This window comes from Gekko japonicus, unplaced genomic scaffold, assembly GCF_001447785.1.
Source record: "Gekko japonicus isolate JY-2015 unplaced genomic scaffold, Gekko_japonicus_V1.1 scaffold2279, whole genome shotgun sequence".
NCBI classification, from domain to species: domain Eukaryota; kingdom Metazoa; phylum Chordata; class Lepidosauria; order Squamata; family Gekkonidae; genus Gekko; species Gekko japonicus.
Genome location: NW_015165313.1, coordinates 242,852 through 253,144, shown reverse-complemented (window position 1 = coordinate 253,144; position 10,293 = coordinate 242,852). Strand labels below are relative to the sequence as shown.

Here is a 10,293-nt window from a genome sequence, read left to right as displayed (position 1 = left end):
ATAAGCCAGAGTCCCTCGAATGGCCACTGGAGGTAGTGGTGGTTCGGGGCTAAGACGATCCTCCATTAAATCACCTGGGCAAAGTAGCATACAGAGCCAACTAAAGATGACGACTACTACGCAATTAACTACTAAGGATATTAAAGCTACAATGCAAGAATGCCTAGCAAGTTTTGCAGAGGTGACACTTCCATCCTTAATAAAGAAAGAAATAGACCCAATAAGACAGGATATGACATCAATGCAAAACCAGATTCAAAACTTAACATTGCAACTAACTAGAGAAACAGAAGAAATTAAAAATCAGGTAAAGGATAATAAGCAGTAAATACTTAAAATAACTCATGCAAATAGTAAAATGGAAGAGAAAATGAAGGACATGGAATCAGAGGTTCAAGAAGTACTTACAAGAACTGAAGACATAGAAGGGGCCCTGATGGGTTTGGAAATGGACAAGGCAAATCTGCTAATCAGATGTCAAAATGTGCCTGAGACTATAGGGGAAACTCTAAAAGAGGAAATGATCAAAACCATTGCAGAACAATTGAAAGTTGGAACAGAAGAGGAAATAGAACAAGAACTAGACCAAGTTTATAGGAAGAACAGCTCCTATGCCAGAAAACATAAGGTCCCAAGGGAGGTATACTTAAAATTTATAAAGAAAAACATGAGAGATAAAATATTAAGGGAAACAAACGTGACGAAAGTTAAAATACAAGAAACAGAGATAAAATTCTTGAAAGAAGTACCTTGGAGAATTCGGGAAAAAAGACAACCTTACACAATACTAACAAATTTATTAAGAAAAAATGACATTCAGTATAGGTGGTTGGTTCCAGAAGGGGAGAGATGGTCGGAGCTCGACGAGGATAGACGTGTGGTGCAGTGCTCCATGCATTTCTATCCTAAAGTTGAGGACTTTCTGGACAGACATGGAGAAAAACTAGGATGGCAGAGAGAAGAACAAAGCGAGACAGAAGAAGAAGATGAGGAGGAAAGAGAAGATGAGAGAAATGAAAAGGAAATGGAAAACAGGGAGAAGGATAAAAGAGAAAAAAGACAGAGATCTAAAAGAAGATATTACACCCCATCACACATCCTAACTAGATACCAACAAAGAGCAAGAGAACAAGGGAAGAAACCCAATAAACAGTAGGTCCAAACACTAAAACATTAAAAAAGAGAAATGGAAAAACAAAAAGCACTCAAAATATCATCGATAAACGTGAATGGTCTTAACAGCCAAACTAAAAGAAGGAAAATTTTTCATCAACTTAATAAAATTAGATCGGATATAATAGGTCTACAAGAGACTCACATAAAAGAGCAAGATCAAAAATATTTGGAAAATAAGAAGTTAGGCAAAGCTTTCGCAGCCTCAGATGTGGTGAAAAAAAGGGGAGTAGTGACTTACGTTAAGGAGTATTTAGATCCTGAACTGATCCATGCGTCAAAAGATGGAAGAATTGTAGTAGTAAAAATTACAAGACAATTGAAAAAACTTCTGATAATAAATATATATGCTCCTAACCAAAAACAGGAACAATTCTACAAAAACTTAAGAAATCTAAACACATTTAATGAACCAGAAATCTGTATAATTGGTGACTTCAATGCAGTATTAGATGGGAATAAGGATAGGAAAACACAATCAAGAAGCAAAAAATCAGGAAACAAGCTCCCAAACGAATTCTTAGAAATAGCGGAGGAATACTGTTTAATAGATGCATGGAGAGTAAGAAATGTGGAAAAAAGAGACTATACTTTCTATTCTGCGAGACATGACTCATGGTCTCGAATAGATATGATCTGGATGTCCACAAGATTAGTGCCAGAAATAATAGACGTGGAAATACTACCCAATTCATTTGCGGATCATAGTCCCATAATGCTAATACTGAAAGAAAGTCAACGGAAAACAAGATGGAGATTGAATAAAAACTTGATAAAAGATAAAGGATTTGATAAAAAAATGAAAGATGAAATTGAAATTTTTTTTACACAAAACATTCAAGCAGAAACTCCTATAACAATTGTATGGGACACCTTCAAGGCTTACTTGAGAGGCTGTTTCATTAATCAGGATGCATGGAAAAAGAAGCAAAAGAGAAAAGAATATGAACAATTATTAGCACAAATTAAAAAAGAGGAAGATATATTAAAAAGATCTGTTGCAGGATTAAACAAAGCAGAAATAAACCTTAGAGTACTGCACCATCAGATGAACTTAATACTATCCCAGGAAGTCGCTAAAAACTTGGAATTTGCTAGACAATATTTTTTCGAAAACGCTAACAAACCAACCAGATGGTTGGCATACAGATTAAAGAAACAAGAAGAAAGAACGATCATAAAAACCCTTAGAGATGAACAAGGAGTGGAAAGATATAAAATTGAAGATTTAAAGAACATAACAGAAGACTTTTACAGGAAGCTATATAGACAAGAAAAACAAGGAAAGGATTTGGTAAAGAGATATCTGGACCTTACAAATAAGAAAGCATTTAATGATGAACAAATAAGAACCTTAAATGATCCCATATCAGAGGATGAAATTATAATAGCAATAAGAAAAATGAAAAAGAATAAAGCCCCAGGACCTGATGGAATACCGATAGAGATCTATCAAAAATATGAAGAACAGATTAAACCAATACTAAAAGATCTACTACAAAACATTGCTGCTACAGGAGAAAGTCCAGAATCTTGGAATCAAGCTATAATTTCCCTTATACACAAGCCAAATTCGGACAACCGAGATATAAAGAATTACAGACCAATATCCCTATTAAATTCAGACTATAAAATCTTCGCTTCAATATTGGCAATGAGATTGAAGACAATATTAAATCAAATAATACACCAAGATCAGGCAGGTTTTCTACCAAGAAGATATCTAAGGAATAATATTAGAATGGTCCTAAACATCTTAGAATATTATGAAGAACATTCAAATAGGGAGCTGGCTTTAATATTCTTAGACGCTGAAAAAGCGTTTGATAATGTGAATTGGGAATTTATGCTTCAGAAACTGGAAAAATGGAATTGTGGTCAGGGCTTCTTAACAATGATTAGGGCAATTTACAATAAACAATCAGCAAAAATTCAAATCAATAATGATGTGACACAAGATATAGAAATTCAAAAAGGCACTAGACAGGGCTGCCCCCTATCACCACTGCTATTTATTTTTACCTTAGAATCACTAACCGAACAGGTGAGAGAAAATGCGGCGATAAAAGGTCTACGAATAAAAGGTGAAGAATTTAAATTACAAGCATATGCTGATGATTTGGTTTTTATACTAGATACACCAACAGAATCAATTACCACTTTAGTACAGGTTATAGAACAATATGGACAAGTAGCTGGACTAAAAATCAACTTTAATAAGACTAACATTTTGACTTTTTACACTCCTGATGGGGATGTCCCCAAATTTACTCCTTCTGGGCCCAAATAATAGAGGAAATATGAAAAATTAAGGATATGACTTACCTTTACTCCCACAGACAGTTCTCCTGAATAGCTGGGCAGATGTATCTTGTTCAAAAGCGAAAAATATATTGATTTCTAATTTATTAGCTGTGGCAAGGATAAAGGTACCTACCTTGCTAATGTGGCGGTCTAAATTGTGGGATCGTTTTGTGTTAGGTAAGATCTCGAGTGGCATTTATATTCCTGAAGACCATAAAACAGCTAAAACAATACACTTCTAACTTAAAACCCAGTTGGAAAGAAATATTTTGACCTATCGAAAAAGATAGGAAGGTGAACTCCAGGTGCTCATTCAAGTGTGGGACATTCCCCAGGTGAGGGACCGCCACAGAAATCACACAGTTTCTAGTCAGCTCTGCATTCAGGGCCACAGAACCCAGGGTTTGGGAGGCCAAATTTACCTGGGGGTGGAAAGTACATTGAACTTTGTAAGTCTGAAACTCAACAAAATTATAGATTAGGTGTTAAGAAATAAATTTATAAATAATAATAAATATTGGAATAAAATCAGTTTGGAGCTAAGGGGGGTAAGAAAAGCCAAAGATGTTTGAGCTGTATATTGACTTATTTTCGGTACGTAGAACTAAGTTGTGGGAATGGTCCCAAGTGGATTGTAAAGACAGGACAATAGATACATTTCAAATCAATCCAACTAGGGCATATTGTAGGTATCTTTGATAAATTAAATAAATACATAAATAAATAAATAATCAGTTTGAAGCTCAGACTGAGTCTCAGTCGTGCGGGTGTAAAGCTCTGCTCCCAACTGACTGTCCAGTGAATGCAGTTCAGTTTTGTCCTTGAATACAGGAAGCAATTTTGGAAATGCCATCTAGTTCAGCTTCCCGTTTCCCACAGTGGCCACCTAGAGTACTTAGACGTTTCACAAGAGGAGGAGCAGATTAAAAGCATCCCTCTTCAGAGAGATACTGCCTCTAAACAAGGAGGTTTCAATGGTCTACCTTGTTTCCAATGGAACTACCCTCCCAAGGAAGAATCAAGAGCTGATTAATAGAGGGCAGGATCTGTTTCCCTGTCAAGTGATTTCTGTCCTGTCATTATCAAGAGCAGTTCATGGCCTTCTTTATTTGCTTCCTACTTTTGTCTGAACGACCTACCTATCTTTTCTCTGTATTCCAGAGGGTGATGGGCCGCAGAACAAGTCCAAGGAAGAACCACAACACCACATACTTGAGAAAAAACAACAGAAAAGAATCAGTGGAACAATTACTAACAATCAACAAATCTACACAGGGGAGAAACTATATAAATGTTTAGTGTGCGGAGATACCTTTAGTAAGAGTTCACACCTTACTATCCATCGACAAATCCATGCAGGGGAGAAACCATATAAATGCTCAGAGTGCGGATACACCTTTGCTCAGAGTTCACAGATTATTAACCATCGACAAATCCACACAGGGGAGAAGCCATATAAATGCTTGGAGTGTGGAAAAAGTTTTGCCCGTAGTTCACTCCTTATTAGACATCAACGAATGCACACAGGGGAGAAGCCATATACATGCTTGGAGTGTGGAAAGAGCTTTGCTCTGAATTCATGTCTTACTGTGCATCAACAAACCCACATGGGGGAGAAACCATATACATGCTTGGAGTGTGGAAAGGGCTTTGCTTGGGCTTCAAGTCTTACTCTGCATCGACGAACCCACACAGGGGAGAAACCATATACATGCTTGGAGTGTGGAAAGACCTTTGCTCGGACTTCAAGTCTTACTCTGCATCGACGAACCCACACAGGGGAGAAACCATATACATGCTTGGAGTGTGGAAAGACCTTTGCTCGGACTTCAAGTCTTACTCTGCATCGACGAACCCACACAGGGGAGAAGCCATATACATGCTTGGAGTGTGGAAAGAGCTTTTCTCAGAATCGCAGCCTAGTTGTTCATCAACAAATCCACATGGGGGGACATAAACACTTGGAATGTTGAAAGAACTTCCCTCAAAAGGCATAGCTCAAGGTACACCTAAGAATTCACCCAGGTGAGAAATCATATAAGTGCTACACCATGTTTTGCTTCAAAGAATTCACACAGGAGAGAAACCATAGCAGTAGAAAAGAGCAAGGGTCCGGTAGCACCTTAAAGACTAACAAAATTCGTGGCAGGGTATGAGCTTTCATGAGTCACTGCTCACTTTTTCAGTTATGAAGAATCCAGTCGGGAGAAACCATATCTGAAGAAGTGAGCAGTGACTCACAAAAGCTCCTGCTCTGCCACAAATTTTGTTAGTCTTTATGGTGCTACTGGACTCTTCCTCTTTTCTACTGCTAGAGACAGACTAACACAACTATCCAACTTAATCTATCTCGAGAGACACCATACGTGAACTAATTCCATTCTAAATTCTGTTGAAAAAGTAAAAAGGGAAAAAGACAGGAGGATTTGTCCTTTTTTCCTCCCTCCCCCTTTTTTCCCTTTCCTTTTCAACAGGACTCCTTCATGGTCCTATATTAATTAACTATTTGTATTATTATTCCACTCTTGGGCCTAAGTCTACTATTTATGCTTGACCACTGAAGAAGGCCAGTTAGGCCAAAATGCGCCTGTCTTTGGGTCTGATTAGGTCTCATTTGTGTACATTGTACAATTTTATCTTATATTGAGGGTATCGTTGGGGCCATAACTGTTTTTGAATTATCTTGTAATAAGTACGTGTATTTTTGATAATTTTGCACTATTTATGGGCTTATGTTGCACATTTATTGTTTTTAGGAAGTGTGCATGCAGACAAAAGCTTATGCCTTGAATAAAACTTTGTTGGTCTTAAAGGTGCCACTGGACTCAGATTTGGATATTTAAGGATAATTTGATGATAGAATGAGTACTGCCTCCTGCCACAAGAGCAGCAATTAAACTGGATGACGTAATGGCCAGACTAATCTTCCTTTATGCCAAACTGCATCTAAACTTTTATTCATAACAAACATCATACCCTGCATCTTCCCTGGTAGGGACCTACAGCATCTACCGTCGTTCTGCTCCTCTCCATTTTATCCTACGATCAGCCATGCTGAGAGGTAGGTTAGGCTGAGAATGGCTGACTGGCCCAGGGTCAGCCTGCAGATTTCATTGGCAGATCCGAATCTCCTAGAGGCCTAGTCAGGCACTCTAACCACTGCGCCACCCTGGCTCATCTACCTCAGTGTTAAGTGCCCACCTGGATCTGAATCAGGCTTGATGAGACTCATCCAGAACACTAGAGAGCCCTTCTAGTTCCACAGACTCCTTTCTCCTCCTGCTCACCCTGGAGAAGTCAATGCCCTCCTTGGCTGCCAGAGCTCTTGTTTTAGGGGGTTCAAACTGTCCCTTCCCAACCACAGACCCTGTCTTGGTGGGCACTGCCAGGCTTACAAGTGAGGTCGAAGCATGAAGACCCCATCAAGATAGAGTGTGTTATTGTGACAGAAATCCCTAAAACTTGCCTAAGGCTCAGGAGTGCCACCTAGAGAGACTGTGATCTTGGACCCCCAAGAGATTCCATTCGAATGAGTTATTCACTTCCCCCTGGGTTGCAGAAACACCACCACCACCCCGTTCCTGGAGTGGACACACAATTATGAATGTTTTTGAAGGCTTTCATGGCCGGAGTTCTTAGTTGTTGTGGATTTTCCGGGCTGTATGGCCGTGGTCTTGGCATTGTAGGACCTGACATTTCGCCAGAAGCTGTGATTGGCATCCTCAAAGGTATAACACAGAAAGATGGAGTACTCTCTGTGTCAAGATCAAGGCTCTACATCTTACATTAGCACTACTGATAAGATTAGCATTTCAACAGCCAGTCCATATGCAAAAGAACCTCCTCAGGAAAGCTCCTCCATTAGCGTGTTCACAGCCTGGGGAACTCCTACAAGATAATGACTCAGCCTTACCCCACCTTCCTGAGTAGATATAAATTACCTGCCTACCACTTTTCTTCTCACCTTGGCACAGAGAGTACTCCATCTTTCTGTGTTGTACCTCTGAAGATGGCAGTCACAGCTGCTGGCGAAACCTCAGGTCCTACAATGCCAAGACCACGGCCATACAGCCCGGAAAATCCACAACTAATTAGGAATGTTCTTCAGTCACTCAATTTATTTCTGACCTTTCTCCCCCAGGTGCCTTCCATCATTCCCATCTCTTCTGTTTCACACTCACAACAACCCCATGAGGTTGTGCATCTGAGGCCACCCACCTAGTTTCCGTGGATGAGGTGGGAAATGGAATCTGGGTCTCCCAGACCTAGTCACACGCTCTAACCACCGCACCAAGCTGGCTCATTCACCCAGACCACCCTCTGGCACTGTTCCCTCTAAGCTGAGTTAGTGTGAGCTCACACATTTTTGTCTTAGCTCAGGGAGGGATGGCTTAACCCTTCGAGACCCAGGAGTCACCAGTTTGGTGTAGTGGTTAAGTGTGCGCATTCTAATCTGGGAGAACCGGGTTTGATTCCCCCACTCCTCCACTTGCAGCTGCTGGGTGACCTTGGGCAAGCCAAGGTTTTGTCAGAGCTGTTCTCTCAAGGACAGTTCTGGAAAGAGCTCTCTCTCCTCTGTTTTTCCTCCTCTGCTGAGAGGAGCAGTTCACATCCTGAGCAGAACATAACTGCTGAAGCCTTAAAAATGGGCAAGGAGCAGTGCAAGACCCTGCGTGGCTCCAGGCTGTGAGCGGCCGCTCACACTTCAGAGGGAGCACTGCCCTCTGCCCCCTCCCCCCCTCGCACAGAAGCCGGTGAGGGAGGGAACCTGTCCATGCCGCTGGACCGACCCCTGCCATGTTTGGCAGATGACCAATGTTCCCTCTAAGCTATGGAGCCCTTTGAGCAAAAATTCTACTTTGTGAGCTACTGGCATTAAAGTTGTGAGCAGGAGATTGGGCTGCTGCATAAATTAGTTTGCTCTGGAGCCATCCTTCCTGAGCTAAGACAAAAATGTGTGAGCCAGAGGCTAAAGAACTGTGAGCTAGCTCACACTAACTCAGCTTAGAGGGAACGCTGCAGATGACTATGACCAGTGGGACCTGCAGGGCAATCCACAGCCACCCAAGAGCCCTTCCTCCGAGACATGTCCTTGGGAAGCCCTCCAGGGGAGTGACAAATGGGCTACAGAGCGGGGTGGTGGTGGCGCTCCTGTCATGTAGTCAAAACAAAACCAGCAAAGACACAGTTGTGGCTCAACACAGACTTTATTATTATTATTTATTATTATTTATTTTTAAAATGTATATCCCACCCTCCCCAAAGGCTCAGGGCGGCTCACAAGGGGCATAGATGCCGAAGTCAAAACAATAAAACAGTATAAAATACAATAAAACAGTATAAAATACAGTAAATACAATTTATTGAACTGCAAACCATGGCGAGGTGTGAGGACTCCACTAGCTTCCTCCCTGGGGTCACGGGGGAAGAGGACAGTGGATCCCCGGCATGTCATGTGTCTTAAGAGGGAGGGGCATTGCAGGCAGTGTCAAGTCCTGGGTGCAATCACTCTCACAAACACTCTTGTAGCAGCAAGATTTGTTGATTAAGAGGTAGAAAGGTTCCAAGCACAGATGGCTTCTGTGTCGTAACTGGGGCCCAGAGGCCAGTTCTGTCGATCTACTGAAAGCAAGAAATTCCACAAATGCCAAGCAACCATTCATTGCTCCCATTCAGCCCACCATACGTTTGCCCCTGCTCTTGCAACAACCCTTAACGTCTGCAAGCTAACAATTACATTATCTAGAAGCTCTAGATAATTACATTATCTAGAAGCTCTAGATAATTACATTATCTAGAAGCTCTAGTTCAGGCATCCCTGAACTAGTGCCTGGAACTGGTTGAGCTTCTTACCCATGAACAATAGCTGACCGGGATCCTGGAGTAGACTCTTTAGATAAACAGTATTATGTAAATAGCCTGTCGTTGGGAGTGGGGTGTGTTTGGATGTGGTGTTTGCATGCTTTATAACAGGGCTGATTCCCTGGGGTTGAGTGCTAGTAGTGTCCCTGAAATCACTAATAAAGTATCATAGAATTTTAGAGTTGGAAGGGACCTTGCAGGTCATCTAGTCCAACCCCCTGCACCCTGTAGGAGCATAGCCAAAAGATAGCCCTACATACCTACAACAAGTGTTCCCTCTAAACTGAGTTAGTGTGAGCTAGCTCACAGTTTTTTAGTCTCCAGTTCACGCATTTTTGTCTTAGCTCAGGAAGGACGGCTCCAGAGCAAACTAATTTATGCAGTAGCCAAATCGCTCACTCACAACTATAAAGGCAGTAGCTCACAAAGCAGAATTTTTGCTCACAAGACTCCACAACTTAGAGGGAACACTGCCTACAACATACCCGAAAGTCCAGCCTCTGCTTGAAAACGTCCAGCGAAGGAGCATCCACCACCTCCCGAGGCAGACTGTTCCACTGCTCAACCACTCTTACAGTTAGGATGTTTCTCCTGATATTTAGCCGTTAACGACTCCCTTGTAATTTCCACCCATTAGATCTAGCCTTGCAATCCGGAGCAAGAGAGGATAGATCTGCTCCATATTCTACATGACAGCCCTTCAAATACTTGAAGACTGCAATCATGTCTCCTGTAAGCCTTCTCTTTCCCAGGCTAAACATACCCAACCCTTTCAGCCTTTCCTCATAAGACTTGGATTCCAACCCTCTCACCATCCTAGTTTCCCTCTTCTGGACACGCTCGAGCTTGTCAACATCCTTCCTAAATGTGGTGCCCAAAACTGGACACAGTACTCCAGGTGAGGCCTGACCATAGCAGAATAGAGCGGAACTACAACCTCCCGTGATCTGGACA

At 41.5% G+C, this 10,293-nt stretch overlaps 1 pseudogene; it reads left to right on the top strand.

Moving 5' to 3' along the window:
* The window catches only part of LOC107109782, a 100,211-nt pseudogene that overhangs the window by 26,268 nt on the left and 63,650 nt on the right, over nt 1-10,293 (top strand).